Here is a 17,183-nt window from a genome sequence, read left to right as displayed (position 1 = left end):
ACAGAACATAAATGTGCAAGTTTTTAGTCCCAGAAATCGAGTCCCAGACCCCCAGCCTTTGGTTCCCATACCCCCAAGGGGTATGGATACCCCCGGTTAAGAACCCCTGGTGTAGGGGTACCTCAGCAGGATGTACGAGCAGGTGCAGGGGACGTTCAACAAAGCCAAGACATTCGCCAAGCAGACCATGAATGTGTGTGAGAGAAGTAATCATTGTAAAGGTAGATTGTTTTTGGCTTTGTTTCTTTGTTGATTTATTTATTTGTCATTGTAAAGGTAGGTAAGTTTTGGTTGTATTGTCTGTCTTTTTATTTATTAATTTTATTCATTTAGTTTTATTGATTTATATATTTTCTTTCATGGGAAGTTTTGTGAAGTGTGTTTAAAAAGAAGTCTGTTTATTTATTTATTTTTTTTTCATATATATATATATATATATATATATATATATATATATATATATATATATATATATATATATATATATATATATATATATATATATATATATATATATATATATATATATATATATATATATATATATATATTTTATTTTTTTATTTTTTATTTATTTTTATTTTTTTTTTCTTGAGTTATTTCTATTTTTTTGTTCTACTTTTCTGTTGGTGGTGTTCAAGAGAAACTAAAAAAATATTATGCATTTGAATTAATTCTTTAGTAACATAGAATGAAATCTCAGGTGGAGTCTTTGAATCTAAGGTAACTTTCCTCATAATCTAAAGTAATTCCAAAAATTTCTGGGATCCTTGACAGTGAGTGCCAAGCACTCGGACGCAAAGGTTGTCCCGTGGTCAGCCTGCTGGTGTAGTGTTTGGAGATTGATGTGATGTGTGCAAGGTGCCTCAGTTCCTGCGTGTGTGTCGCAGTTTGTGTTGATCTGTCTTGGCCTCATGGTGTGGGATTCTCAGCCTATTGGTGTAGCATTTGGAGATGGAATTGATATGCGCAGGGTGTCCCAGTCCCTCTGTGTGTAGCAGTGTGTTTGTTGCTCTGTCTGGGCCTCATGGTGTGAGATTGGCAGGCTGGTGGTATAGTGTATGGAGATGGATGTGATGTGTGCTGGTTGCCTCTGTCCCTGGATGTGTGTAGCAGTGTGTGTTGCTCTTTCTGGGCCTCACGGTGTGGGATTGTCATCCTGCTGGTGTAGTGGTTGGAGATGGATGTGATGTGTGCAAGGTGCCCCAGTCCCTGTGTGTGTGTAGTAGTGTGTGTTGCTCTGTCTGTGCTTCATGGTGTGTGATTGTCATCCTGCTAGTGTAGTGTTTGGAGATGGATTTGATGTGTGCAGGGTGTTTCAGTCCCTGGATATGTTTAGCAGTGTGTGGTGCTCTGTCTGGGCCTGATGGTATGGGATTACCATCCTGCTGGTATAGTGTTTGGAGATGGATAGATAATTTAAGACAATTTATCATATGTATTATTTTCTTTATTTTTTTATTTACTATTATCATATTTCTTTTTTCATTATTAAAGGGATGCTGGTGTAGTGCATGGAGATGGATGTGATTTTCGCAAGGTACCCAAATCCCTGTGTGTGTGTAACAGTGTGTGTTGCTCTGTCTGGGCGTCATGGTGTGGGATTGTCAGCATTCTAGTGTAGTGTATGGAGACTGATGTGATGTGTGCAAGGTGCCCCAGTCCCTGCTTGTGTGTTGCTCTCTCTGGACCTCATGGTGTGATGGATATGTTTATCATATGCATTATTTATTATTATTTATTTATTCACTATCATATTTTTTTTTTTTTTTTCATTTCCATTCTCACCTTTTAAATCCTTTGGGTTTGGGAGTCATTGGTTAGTGCTGCTACTGACATAAAAAACGGGAGATATGGTCTTGCTTCTTTACTGTGGAAAACTGTCCTGGTGAGTGTGACGTGTTGATTGATCTTGTGGGTCACAGGTCTCGCCTTCTGTCACCAAACAAACAATAAAGAATTGATATTATTTCGTGAATACATTTATTTCCCTTAACCTAAATATGTAATAATACGGTTTTATCTGTGTCTCCTGATGTTATCGCACTTTTAAGTAATTCTTGACTCATTTTGTTCTTGCCATTATCGCAATACTTGATAACAATCACTATTATGCAAGTATCGCCAAATTTACCGAAACATCAGGAGATCTACTGAGATTCTTATGGATCTCAGGAGATTCCGAATTATTACCATATGCTACACAATTTAATAGGCTCAGAAAATCTACAGAAATTGTGCTTCAGGCAGTTGTATATCCATTAAAGTTGTAAGTCTAAGAGAGAAAGACCAATTTAATACAAGAGAACAAATTATGAGTGAAAAAGAAAGAATAGAGACGAAGAATTAAATGAATACATAATATAATACCGAACAAATTATTAAGAAAAAAAAAATATATATATATATGTATATTTATTGGAGGGCCCAGTAACATTTTATACACTTTGACACAAAACGTACATTAACCTTTAGGAGACAAAGTTATATAGATATTTTAATGAGTCTACCTTATTTTGTTCAAGACAAATAAACGTTCGATAATAAAAAGAGCCTTGAAATCACACAAGCTTTTCATTAACTTCACAGATCGTCATACAATAAGTGAAGAGGTATAGAGTGTAAACACCGCCATGACCATTTCAATTTTGGCGCTTAAATTAGAGATGTAGATATTTTGACAATTATAATTATAATGGCTTATAATTTAATTTTACAAATTCATACTTCATTATATTTCACTTACTTTATTTTGTATTAAAATAGCATACTATGAGAGACGTTGGTGGACATTATTATAAGCGGAAAATGTAACTTGTGGATTTTTGGGTACGTAGTGCTTGCTAGCAGAGGAGGGTCAGTACACGTCAGACAGGGAGCTGTGGTGTTTAAGGGCGCTGTGTGCAGCTTCCTTATTTAACCTGGATTTTCTCTCAACAAGACAGTGAAGCGTGCCATGGGTGCCTGTGTGTGCTGGTGCAGGCGTAGTGCCTCCCGGGAGGTGCCTGGATCTGCTCATGAGAGCCAGGAAGGCTCATAATACTGGTAAGTGACCCACCCACCACTTGTCCACCTGGCAGACTTTACTCATTTTCTTTTCTTCAGAAAAAAGTTGCTCTTTATGAGAACTCCATGTCATGCTCAACAACGAAATAGGAGGGTAAAATTACGTTAGTGTCCGTTTTTTTTTTTTTTTTTTTTTTTTTTTTGCGAAATTTTCGTCAAACGTTATTTATTTTATTATTTTTTTTATTTTTGAAGACTCATATTTCACATATTTTTTCGTTAAGAATACATTTGCATATATGAGTCAATATTCCACGGTCCTGCTAACGTTCCAGGACAAAATACCCATGAATTAACCACATCAGAAAATTAAAAACTGCCAAAATTCATCTTATCAGCTGAAGTGAAGGCTGGCTTTCCTTATATATCCAACATTATTTGCTACATCTCTTACTTATTATAAGCCAATCCTTTCGCTAAGTGGAGCCACATGGCTGTGCTTTCATATCCGGTGGTCGTATGTAACCGCTATAGTCTGGTTTTGGTGTGATGAAGGCTTAATTAAGTGAGGCTGACTGACAGCTGCCTTCTCTACCGGGACCGCCGCCATGATGGATATGCCTGTTGGATCCTGTCGATATTCAGATTATTTTATATTTTTGCTTACTATATTATTTTGGCTTCTAAGTAACTTTTTATGGTTTCTAAAAATATTTCGTTATTTTTGAAGTGTTTTTCTCAATTGTATATAATGAAATATGTTGATTTTCCAGGCATTTTATACATTTATGAGGGTTGTTTCCTGGTGCATTTTTCCATACCCTGTCAAGTACTTTTCTTTATTTAAGCTTATTATTGAGTTTTTATTGCTTAAAAAATCGGGCATCAATTTTAAAGTGTTTTAAATTGCGGTTGAAGTAAATATGCGGCCTTTAAAATTATCTGTAGCCCCGTTAAAAGTGTGTTTTTCAACGTTTTATTAACATTGAATTTCTTTGTTTGAGCTTATAGCTCACTTTAAATTGTTTGTAAAAATAATTTAGATTTTTTTGAAGTGGTTTGGCTTCGCTTTAAGTTAGGTTTGTGGGTTTATTATTGTTTTTAAGAATTTCAAAGTTCCAACATTTTTTAATATCATTCGTTTGAAATTTCTCTATTATTGCTGAGGCTTGAAATGTTTTGATATTCCATGTACTAGTTAAAGTATATGGGAAATTAGAATATGTAAAGCAATCCAGTCTGGGTGCAGTATTTCAAAATGCGATTTTCAAAATGAAATTAAGTACGTATTTAACGGTACTTGTGACGTCATCAGCCGGCAGGGCGCCATCAGACCGACACCCTCGTCCTTCCAATCTTTCCTCATCAATATTTAGTGTAATTTATAATGTTTTTCAGTGCAACGAGCACACTACTTAGCTGAGTTGTGCATAGGTATGTGGTAGTTGCTGAATAAGTGTGTGTAATGAGTGTGTGCATATATGGGGAGTGTTGTGTGTGGGAGCAGGGGTGTGTTGGGTGGTGAGCAAGCCTGCCACAGCTCACTACCTGACCTGTTATTGATCATGCCTGCCTGCCTGCCCGCCTACCTGCCTCTCTGTCTGCTTGTTGTTTCTGTGTGTGTGTGTGTGTGTGTGTGTGTGTGTGAGTGAGTGAGTGAGTGAGTGAATGAGTTTTTCATAGGTTCACACCACCACCTGTTCTGCCCTCACTACCCAAATTCTCACCTATCCTCCCTCTCTATAGCCTCTGTATTCTAGTACAACCCTCTTGCGGAATGTTACATTTACAATTACTACCCAGTAGAGATAAACCAAGCAGGCCTTGACATGGCATCATCTTGTAGAAGAGGTGTATGTTTAAATTTCTGAAATACAATATATACTGCTGGTAGCAGTAGGAAGAGGAAATTAGGAGAAATGAAGGAGTTAAAGAAGGAAGTGCAAAAATCAGTATGATTAAAATGTTTAAAAAAAAATCCAAAGGGAAAAAATTGCTAGAGTGGTACATGTTTCTAAGTTTTTCGATTACAATATAATAAGAAGAATTGGCAGATTATTAAGTGGAGAGAAATGACGAAGATAACGAACGAAAAACAGTGCAAAATTTAACATAATTAAAATAATTTTTTTAATATACCAGAAAGAACGATAAATATTAGTATAATCTGAAAAATGGAGTTAACTGTCCCTGGGTGAAAGATGGCTGCCGCCCAGTCATGTGTGTGAGCATTAGCACTTGCCTAGGCTTAGAGAAATGAGGCGGTTTTCAGGTGTTATTGTGTATAAATAGTCAGCATCACCTGCCGGAGTGATGGGAGGAGTGGAGCAACAGTAGTGGTGGTGGAGTTGAAGTGGTGTCAGGTAATAGGAGGGGAAATTTGTACCATCTAGTTGTGCTTGTGTGTGTGATTTTATTTGTTGGTTTATTTCAGTATTGTAGTTGTGGGGCTCAGCATGACAGCGCCTGGCGAAGCTCTATGTAAGGTACAACGCGAGCCAATGTTACCTGGACGTCCATTTGTAGGAGTACCAAACCCAAGGTAAGTGGAGGTACATTTTGAGGTGGCGGATTGCTGGCAGGCGAAGCAAAATGTTCAGTCAGACTTGAACTGCAGAACATCACAAGTCTTGTTTCAAGAAATTGAAAACAACTATCTATATTTGCTGACCTTACTGATCACTTTATTACTTTTCAACTTGAGTATTCACCTTACCCAACCTAACCTGACCCAACCTCGCCTCACCTCACCTGACCTAACATTGTCTTCATCTTTACTTCTCTTCTTTCCTTCTTCCCCTTCCTGGATAATATGGAGATAAGCTTAGCCTCCTCTCCCGAGGTTAATACTTATATGTGAGATAGAACTGAGGTTGTAGAATATCATGCAATACATATCAATTTATTAATGCAAAAAAAAAAAAAAAAAAGTAAAACTTTAATGAACTGATGCATTCCCACATGACACCTTCCCCATCCGTCTGTTTGAGAGTCAGTCCTTGACGGCTGCCTTATCTGTGCGAGCCTGGGCAGGTTTCACCCTTACGGGAATCTTAATACTTAGTTATTTTAAGTTTTCGCTTAATTAAAAAAAATAATAAATAAATAAAGATTTAAGTTAGGTGTTAAGTTGTTCATATATACTTAAGAAGATATATATATATATATATATATATATATATATATATATATATATATATATATATATATATATATATATATATATATATATATATATATATATATATATCCTTTTTTAGGTACTTTCTTTATATATTTATTTAATCTTTATTACTATTCTCAGGTATACATATGTATTCATTTTCTATGTATCTTATTTTTTTGTGTTTGTGTGTCTTATGGGAGAAGCTGAGAGAGAGAGAGAGAGAGAGAGAGAGAGAGAGAGAGAGAGAGAGAGAGAGACCTGGTATTATTGATAATGTATTTCATTTTTATTTGTTTATTTACTTATTTTTATTATTATTCTCTGACATACATATATATTCCTTTTGTATGGATGTTATTTTTTATTTGTGTGTTATGGGAGAAGCTGAGAGAGAGAGAGAGAGAGAGAGAGAGAGATCTGGTATTCTTAATAATATGTTTTATTTTTATCCTATTTAATTTTATTATATTTACTAAGAAACGGTAATTAAATTTTACTTTCTATAGAAATAATAATAATAACAACCAAACCTTTCCAGACTGCCTTATCCCCATCTGCCTCCCATCACCCCCCCAGTACTCCATGGTCCAGCAGCGACATCATTCCATGTTTAATATGATGCCAGCTGACGTATTCCTGACACGGCTGTACCAGGAACAAGAATCTGATGGTGAAGGAAGGGGTGACGGTGAAGGTGGAGAGGTGCTGGAAGGGCTTCGTGTAGGGCAGGTGTTCTTAACCTTTTGATGGTTCCATACCCCCAATGGATTGTCGAATATGGTCCCATACCCCCTTCACTTGACTGTTCAAATAATTATCACCAATCCTATTATTTGCCAGTATGTCTTCCAGATACGAGTATTTCAATCGCTTGAATTTACTGTACTTTAGATACGGATTACTAGGAAAAAACATAACCATTGATAATTTTATTATTTTTTTTACTGAAAGCAAAATTAATAAAGTTATACTTCCGTTTTATTATACAAAAAATAAATAAATAAATAAATAAATAAATAAAATAAAAAACAGAACATAAATGTGCAAGTTTTTAGTCCCAGAAATCGAGTCCCAGACCCCCAGCCTTTGGTTCCCATACCCCCAAGGGGTATGGATATCCCCGGTTAAATACTCCTGGTGTAGACATTCGCCAAGCAGACCATGAATGTGTGTGAGAGAAGTAATCATTGTAAAGGTAGATTGTTTTTGGCTTTGTTTCTTTGTTGATTTATTTATTTGTCATTGTAAAGGTAGGTAAGTTTTGGTTGTATTGTCTGTCTTTTTATTTATTAATTTTATTCATTTAGTTTTATTGATTTATATATTTTCTTTCATGGGAAGTTTTGTGAAGTGTGTTTTAAAAGAAGTCTGTTTATTTATTTATTTTTTTTTCATATATATATATATATATATATATATATATATATATATATATATATATATATATATATATATATATATATATATATATATATATATATATATATATATATATATATATATATAATATTTTTTATTGAGTTATTTCTATTTTTTTGTTCTACTTTTCTGTTGGTGGTGTTCAAGAGAAACTAAAAAAATATTATGCATTTGAATTAATTCTTTAGTAACATAGAATGAAATCTCAGGTGGAGTCTTTGAATCTAAGGTAACTTTCCTCATAATCTAAAGTAATTCCAAAAATTTCTGGGATCCTTGACAGTGAGTGCCAAGCACTCGGACGCAAAGGTTGTCCCGTGGTCAGCCTGCTGGTGTAGTGTTTGGAGATTGATGTGATGTGTGGAAGGTGCCTCAGTTCCTGCGTGTGTGTCGCAGTTTGTGTTGATCTGTCTTGGCCTCATGGTGTGGGATTCTCAGCCTATTGGTGTAGCATTTGGAGATGGAATTGATATGCGCAGGGTGTCCCAGTCCCTCTGTGTGTAGCAGTGTGTTTGTTGCTCTGTCTGGGCCTCATGGTGTGAGATTGGCAGGCTGGTGGTATAGTGTATGGAGATGGATGTGATGTGTGCTGGTTGCCTCTGTCCCTGGATGTGTGTAGCAGTGTGTGTTGCTCTTTCTGGGCCTCACGGTGTGGGATTGTCATCCTGCTGGTGTAGTGGTTGGAGATGGATGTGATGTGTGCAAGGTGCCCCCGTCCCTGTGTGTGTGTAGTAGTGTGTGTTGCTCTGTCTGTGCTTCATGGTGTGTGATTGTCATCCTGCTAGTGTAGTGTTTGGAGATGGATTTGATGTGTGCAAGGTGCCTCAGTCCCTGGATATGTTTAGCAGTGTGTGGTGCTCTGTCTGGGCCTCATGGTATGGGATTACCAGCCTGCTGGTATAGTGTTTGGAGATGGATAGATAATTTAAGACAATTTATCATATGTATTATTTTCTTTATTTTTTTATTTACTATTATCATATTTATTTTTTAATTATTAAAGGGATGCTGGTGTAGTGCATTAAGATGGATGTGATGTTTGCAAGGTACCCCAATCCCTGTGTGTGTGTAAGAGTGTGTGTTGCTCTGTCTGGGCCTCATGGTTTGGGATTGTCAGCCTTCTGGTGTAGTGTATGGAGACTGATGTAATGTGTGCAAGGTGCCCCAGTCCCTGTTTGTGTGTTGCTCTCTCTGGGCTTCATGGTGTTGGATTGCCAACCTGCTGGTGTAGTGTAGTAGTGTTTGGAGATGGATATGTTTATCATATGCATTATTTATTATTATTTATTTATTTACTATCATAATTTTTTTCATTTTTAAAGGGGAGTACATTTCCATTCTCACCTTTTCAATCCTTTGTGTTTGGGACTCAGTAGTTAGTGCTTCTACTGACAAAAAAAACGGGAGATATGGTCTTGTTTCTTTACTGTGGAAAACTGTCCTTGTGAGTGTGACGTGCTGATCTTGTGGGTCACAGGTCTCGCCTTCTGTCACCAAACAAACAATAAAGAATTGATATTATTTCGTGAATACATTTATTTCCTTTAACCTAAATATGTAATAATACGGTTTTATCTGTGTCTCCTGATGTTATCGCACTTTTGGGTAATTCTTGATTCATTTTGTTCTTGCCATTATCGCAATACTTGATAACAATCACTATTATGCAAGTATCGCCAAATTTACCGAAACATCAGGAGATCTACTGAGATTCTTATGGATCTCAGGAGATTCCGAATTATTACCATATGCTACACAATTTAATAGGCTCAGAAAATCTACAGAAATTGTGCTTCAGGCAGTTGTATATCCATTAAAGTTGTAAGTCTAAGAGAGAAAGACCAAATTAATACAAGAGAACAAATTATGAGTGAAAAAGAAAGAATAGAGACGAAGAATTAAATAAATACATAATATAATACCGAACAAATTATTAAGAAAAAAATATATATATATGTATATTTATTGGAGGGCCCAGTAACATTTTATACACTTTGACACAAAACGTACATTAACCTTTAGGAGACAAAGTTATATAGATATTTTAATGAGTCTACCTTATTTTGTTCAAGACAAATAAACGTTCGATAATAAAAAGAGCCTTGAAATCACACAAGCTTTTCATTAACTTCACAGATCGTCATACAATAAGTGAAGAGGTATAGAGTGTAAACACCGCCATGACCATTTCAATTTTGGCGCTTAAATTAGAGATGTAGATATTTTGACAATTACAATTATAATGGCTTATAATTTAATTTTACAAATTCATACTTCATTATATTTCACTTACTTTATTTTGTATTACAATAGCATACTATGAGAGACGTTGGTGGACATTATTATAAGCGGAAAATGTAACTTGTGGATTTTTGGGTACGTAGTGCTTGCTAGCAGAGGAGGGTCAGTACACGTCAGACAGGGAGCTGTGGTGTTTAAGGGCGCTGTGTGCAGCTTCCTTATTTAACCTGGATTTTCTCTCAACAAGACAGTGAAGCGTGCCATGGGTGCCTGTGTGTGCTGGTGCAGGCGTAGTGCCTCCCGGGAGGTGCCTGGATCTGCTCATGAGAGCCAGGAAGGCTCATAATACTGGTAAGTGACCCACCCACCACTTGTCCACCTGGCAGACTTTACTCATTTTCTTTTGTTCAGAAAAGTGTTGCTCTTTATGAGAACTCCATGTCATGCTCAACAACGAAATAGGAGGGTAAAATTACGTTAGTGTCCGTTTTTTTTTTTTTTTTTGCGAAATTTTCGTCAAACGTTATTTATTTTATTATTTTTTTTATTTTTGAAGACTCATATTTCACATATTTTTTCGTTAAATACATTTGCATATATGAGTCAATATTCCACGGTCCTGCTAACGTTCCAGGACAAAATACCCATGAATTAACCACATCAGAAAATTAAAAACTGCCAAAATTCATCTTATCAGCTGAAGTGAAGGCTGGCTTTCCTTATATATCCAACATTATTTGCTACATCTCTTACTTATTATAAGCCAATCCTTTCGCTAAGTGGAGCCACATGGCTGTGCTTTCATATCCGCTGGTCGTATGTAACCGCTATAGTCTGGTTTTGGTGTGATGAAGGCTTAATTAAGTGAGGCTGACTGACAGCTGCCTTCTCTACTGGGACCGCCGCCATGATGGATATGCCTGTTGGATCCTGTCGATATTCAGATTATTTTATATTTTTGCTTACTATATTATTTTGACTTCTAAGTAACTTTTTATGGTTTCTAAAAATATTTTGTTATTTTTGAAGTGTTTTTCTCAATTGTATATAATGAAATATGTTGATTTTCCAGGCATTTTATACATATATGAGGGTCGTTTCCTGGTGCATTTTTCCATACCCTGTCAAGTACTTTTCTTTATTTAAGCTTATTATTGAGTTTTTATTGCTTAAAAAATCGGGCATCAATTTTAAAGTGTTTTAAATTGCGGTTGAAGTAAATATGCGGCCTTTAAAATTATCTGTAGCCCCGTTAAAAGTGTGTTTTTCAACGTTTTATTAATATTGAATTTCTTTGTTTGAGCTTATAGCTCACTTTAAATTGTTTGTAAAAATAATTCAGATTTTTTTGAAGTGGTTTGGCTTCGCTTTAAGTTAGGTTTGTGGGTTTATTATTGATTTTAAGAATTTCAAAGTTCCAACATTTTTTAATATCATTCGTTTGAAATTTCTCTATTATTGCTGAGGCTTGAAATGTTTTGATATTCCATGTACTAGTTAAAGTATATGGGAAATTAGAATATGTAAAGCAATCCAGTCTGGGTGCAGTATTTCAAAATGCGATTTTCAAAATGAAATTAAGTACGTATTTAACGGTACTTGTGACGTCATCAGCCGGCAGGGCGCCATCAGACCGACACCCTCGTCCTTCCAATCTTTCCTCATCAATATTTAGTGTAATTTATAATGTTTTTCAGGTGCAACGAGCACACTACTTAGCTGAGTTGTGCATAGGTATGTGGTAGTTGCTGAATAAGTGTGTGTAATGAATGTGTGCATATATGGGGAGTGTTGTGTGTGGGAGCAGGGGTGTGTTGGGTGGTGAGCAAGCCTGCCACAGCTCACTACCTGACCTGTTATTGATCATGCCTGCCTGCCTGCCCGCCTACCTGCCTCTCTGTCTGCTTGTTGTTTCTGTGTGTGTGTGTGTGTGTGTGTGTGTGTGTGTGTGTTTGAACGAGTGAGTGAGTGAGTGAGTGAGTGAATGAGTTTTTCATAGGTTCACACCACCACCTGTTCTGCCCTCACTACCCAAATTCTCACCTATCCTCCCTCTCTATAGCCTCTGTATTCTAGTACAACCCTCTTGCGGAATGTTACATTTACAATTACTACCCAGTAGAGATAAACCCAGCAGGCCTTGACATGGCATCATCTTGTAGAAGAGGTGTATGTTTAAGTTTCTGAAATACAATATATACTGTTGGTAGCAGTAGGAAGAGGACATTAGGAGAAATGAAGGAGTTAAAGAAGGAAGTGCAAAAATCAGTATGATTAAAATGTTTAAAAAAAATCCAAAGGGAAAAAATTGCTAGAGTGGTACATGTTTCTAAGTTTTTCGATTACAATATAATAAGAAGAATTGGCAGATTATTAAGTGGAGAGAAATGAAGAAGATAACGAACGAAAAACAGTGCAAAATTTAACATAATTAAAATAATTTTTTTTTAATATACCAGAAAGAACGATAAATATTAGTATAATCTGAAAAATGGAGTTAACTGTCCCTGGGTGAAAGATGGCTGCCGCCCAGTCATGTGTGTGAGCATTAGCACTTGCCTAGGCTTAGAGAAATGAGGCGGTTTTCAGGTGTTATTGTGTATAAATAGTCAGCATCACCTGCCGGAGTGATGGGAGGAGTGGAGCAACAGTAGTGGTGGTGGAGTTGAAGTGGTGTCAGGTAATAGGAGGGGAAATTTGTACCATCTAGTTGTGCTTGTGTGTGTGATTTTATTTGTTGGTTTATTTCAGTATTGTAGTTGTGGGGCTCAGCATGACAGCGCCTGGCGAAGCTCTATGTAAGGTACAATGCGAGCCAATGTTACCTGGACGTCCATTTGTAGGAGTACCAAACCCAAGGTAAGTGGAGGTACATTTTGAGGTGGCGGATTGCTGGCAGGCGAAGCAAAATGTTCAGTCAGACTTGAACTGCAGAACATCACAAGTCTTGTTTCAAGAAATTGAAAACAACTATCTATATTTGCTGACCTTACTGATCACTTTATTACTTTTCAACTTGAGTATTCACCTTACCCAACCTAACCTGACCCAACCTCGCCTCACCTCACCTGACCTAACATTGTCTTCATCTTTACTTCTCTTCTTTCCTTCTTCCCCTTCCTGGATAATATGGAGATAAGCTTAGCCTCCTCTCCCGAGGTTAATACTTATATGTGAGATAGAACTGAGGTTGTTGAATATCATGCAATACATATCAATTTATTAATGCAAAAAAAAAAAAAAAAAAAAGTAAAACTTTAATGAACTGATGCATTCCCACATGACACCTTCCCCATCCGTCTGTTTGAGAGTCAGTCCTGGACGGCTGCCTTATTTGTGCGAGCCTGGGCAGGTTTCACCCTTACGGGAATCTTAATACTTAGTTATTTTAAGTTTTCGCTTAATTAAAAAAAATAATAAATAAATAAAGATTTAAGTTAGGTGTTAAGTTGTTCATATATACTTAAGAAGATATATATATATATATATATATATATATATATATATATATATATATATATATATATATATATATATATATATATATATATATATATATCCTTTTTTAGGTACTTTCTTTATATATTTATTTAATCTTTATTACTATTCTCAGGTATACATATGTATTCATTTTCTATGTATCTTATTTTTTTGTGTTTGTGTGTGTTATGGGAGAAGCTGAGAGAGAGAGAGAGAGAGAGAGAGAGAGAGAGAGAGAGACCTGGTATTATTGATAATGTATTTCATTTTTATTTGTTTATTTACTTATTTTTATTATTATTCTCTGAAATACATATATATTCCCTTTGTATGGATGTTATTTTTTATTTGTGTGTTATGGGAGAAGCTGAGAGAGAGAGAGAGAGAGAGAGATCTGGTATTCTTAATAATATGTTTTATTTTTATCCTATTTAATTTTATTATATTTACTAAGAAACGGTAATTAAATTTTACTTTCTATAGAAATAATAATAATAACAACCAAACCTTTCCAGACTGCCTTATCCCCATCTGCCTCCCCCCCACCCCCCCCGTACTCCATGGCCCAGCAGCGACATCATTCCATGTTTAATATGATGCCAGCTGACGTATTCCTGACACGGCTGTACCAGGAACAAGAATCTGATGGTGAAGGAAGGGGTGACGGTGAAGGTGGAGAGGTGCTGGAAGGGCTTCGTGTAGGGCAGGTGTTCTTAACCTTTTGATGGTTCCATACCCCCAGTGGATTGTCGAATATGGTCCCATACCCCCTTCACTTGACTGTTCAAATAATTATCACCAATCCTATTATTTGCAAGTATGTCTTCCAGATACGAGTATTTCAATCGCTTGAATTTACTGTACTTTAGATACGGATTACTAGGAAAAAACATAACCATTGATAATTTTATTATTTTTTTACTGAAAGCAAAATTAATAAAGTTATAATTCCGTTTTATTATACAAAAAAATAATAAATAAATAAAATAAAGAACAGAACATAAATATGCAAGTTTTTAGTCCCAGAAATCGAGTCCCAGACCCCCAGCCTTTGGTTCCCATACCCCCAAGGGGTATGGATACCCCCGGTTAAGAACCCCTGGTGTAGGGGTATCTCAGCAGGATGTATGAGCAGGTGCAGGGGACGTTCAACAAAGCCAAGACATTCGCCAAGCAGACCATGAATGTGTGTGAGAGAAGTAATCATTGTAAAGGTAGATTGTTTTTGGCTTTGTTTCTTTGTTGATTTATTTATTTGTCATTGTAAAGGTAGGTAAGTTTTGGTTGTATTGTCTGTCTTTTTATTTATTAATTTTATTCATTTAGTTTTATTGATTTATATATTTTCTTTCATGGGAAGTTTTGTGAAGTGTGTTTAAAAAGAAGTCTGTTTATTTATTTATTTATATATATATATATATATATATATATATATATATATATATATATATATATATATATATATATATATATATATATATATATATATATATATATATATATATATATATATATATATATATATATATATATTTTTTTTTTATTGAGTTATTTCTATTTTTTTGTTCTACTTTTCTGTTGGTGGTGTTCAAGAGAAACTAAAAAAATATTATGCATTTGAATTAATTCTTTAGTAACATAGAATGAAATCTCAGGTGGAGTCTTTGAATCTAAGGTAACTTTCCTCATAATCTAAAGTAATTCCAAAAATTTCTGGGATCCTTGACAGTGAGTGCCAAGCACTCGGACGCAAAGGTTGTCCCGTGGTCAGCCTGCTGGTGTAGTGTTTGGAGATTGATGTGATGTGTGCAAGGTGCCTCAGTTCCTGCGTGTGTGTCGCAGTTTGTGTTGATCTGTCTTGGCCTCATGGTGTGGGATTCTCAGCCTATTGGTGTAGCATTTGGAGATGGAATTGATATGCGCAGGGTGTCCCAGTCCCTCTGTGTGTAGCAGTGTGTTTGTTGCTCTGTCTGGGCCTCATGGTGTGAGATTGGCAGGCTGGTGGTATAGTGTATGGAGATAGATGTGATGTGTGCTGGTTGCCTCAGTCCCTGGATGTGTGTAGCAGTGTGTGTTGCTCTTTCTGGGCCTCACGGTGTGGGATTGTCATCCTGCTGGTGTAGTGGTTGGAGATGGATGTGATGTGTGCAAGGTGCCCCAGTCCCTGTGTGTGTGTAGTAGTGTGTGTTGCTCTGTCTGTGCTTCATGGTGTGTGATTGTCATCCTGCTAGTGTAGTGTTTGGAGATGGATTTGATGTGTGCAGGGTGCCTCAGTCCCTGGATATGTTTAGCAGTGTGTGGTGCTCTGTCTGGGCCTCATGGTATGGGATTACCATCCTGCTGGTATAGTGTTTGGAGATGGATAGATAATTTAAGACAATTTATCATATGTATTATTTTCTTTATTTTTTTATTTACTATTATCATATTTTTTTTTTCATTATTAAAGGGATGCTGGTGTAGTGCATGGAGATGGATGTGATTTTCGCAAGGTACCCCAATCCCTGTGTGTGTGTAACAGTGTGTGTTGCTCTGTCTGGGCGTCATGGTGTGGGATTGTCAGCCTTCTGGTGTAGTGTATGGAGACTGATGTGATGTGTGCAAGGTGCCCCAGTCCCTGCTTGTGTGTTGCTCTCTCTGGACCTTATGGTGTGATGGATATGTTTATCATATGCATTATTTATTATTATTTATTTATTCAGTACCTTTTTTTTTTTTTCATTTCCATTCTCACCTTTTAAATCCTTTGGGTTTGGGAGTCATTGGTTAGTGCTGCTACTGACAAAAAAAAACGGGAGATATGGTCTTGCTTCTTTACTGTGGAAAACTGTCCTGGTGAGTGTGACGTGTTGATTGATCTTGTGGGTCACAGGTCTCGCCTTCTGTCACCAAACAAACAATAAAGAATTGATATTATTTCGTGAATACATTTATTTCCCTTAACCTAAATATGTAATAATACGGTTTTATCTGTGTCTCCTGATGTTATCGCACTTTTAAGTAATTCTTGACTCATTTTGTTCTTGCCATTATTGCAATACTTGATAACAATCACTATTATGCAAGTATCGCCAAATTTACCGAAACATCAGGAGATCTACTGAGATTCTTATGGATCTCAGGAGATTCCGAATTATTACCATATGCTACACAATTTAATAGGCTCAGAAAATCTACAGAAATTGTGCTTCAGGCAGTTGTATATCCATTAAAGTTGTAAGTATGAGAGAGAAAGACCAAATTAATACAAGAGAACAAATTATGGGTGAAAAAGAAAGAATAGAGACGAATAATTAAATAAATAATATAATACAGAAATTTAGAAAAAAAATGTGTATATATATATATATATATATATATATATATATATATATATATATATATATATATATATATATATATATATATATATATATATATATATATATATATATATATATATATATATATATATATATATATATATATAATGGAGGGCCCAGTAACATTTTATACACTTTGACAAAACGTACATTAACCTTTAGGAGACAAAGTTATATAGATATTTTAATGAGTCTACCTTATTTTGTTCAAGACAAATAAACGTTCGATAATAAAAAGAGCCTTGAAATCACACAAGCTTTTCATTAACTTCACAGATCGTCATACAATAAGTGAAGAGGTATAGAGTGTAAACACCGCCATGATCATTTCAATTTTGGCGCTTAAATTAGAGATGTAGATATTTTGACAATTACAATTATAATGGCTTATAATTTAATTTTACAAATTCATACTTCATTATATTTCACTTACTTTATTTTGTATTACAATAGCATACTATGAGAGACGTTGGTGGACATTATTATAAGCGGAAAATGTAATTTGTGGA

At 35.6% G+C, this 17,183-nt stretch overlaps 2 long non-coding RNA genes across 2 annotated transcripts; both read left to right on the top strand.

The window, feature by feature from the left end:
• The first annotated feature begins 2,826 nt into the window (after positions 1–2,826).
• LOC135107999 (uncharacterized) lies at positions 2,827–7,544 on the top strand. The gene is made up of 3 exons (XR_010272093.1): positions 2,827–3,045; positions 5,441–5,548; positions 6,711–7,544. It is a non-coding gene; the product is annotated as an uncharacterized LOC135107999 (long non-coding RNA).
• A 142-nt stretch (positions 7,545–7,686) lies between these two features.
• LOC135108000 (uncharacterized) lies at positions 7,687–14,087 on the top strand. The gene is made up of 3 exons (XR_010272094.1): positions 7,687–10,183; positions 12,584–12,691; positions 13,828–14,087. It is a non-coding gene; the product is annotated as an uncharacterized LOC135108000 (long non-coding RNA).
• The last annotated feature ends 3,096 nt before the right edge of the window (positions 14,088–17,183 follow it).

The sequence above is a fragment of the Scylla paramamosain genome, chromosome 16 (assembly GCF_035594125.1).
Source record: "Scylla paramamosain isolate STU-SP2022 chromosome 16, ASM3559412v1, whole genome shotgun sequence".
Taxonomy (NCBI): Eukaryota; Metazoa; Arthropoda; class Malacostraca; order Decapoda; family Portunidae; genus Scylla; species Scylla paramamosain.
The sequence above is the reverse complement of the archived record's forward strand: the minus strand, read 5'-3'. Positions and strand labels throughout refer to the sequence as shown.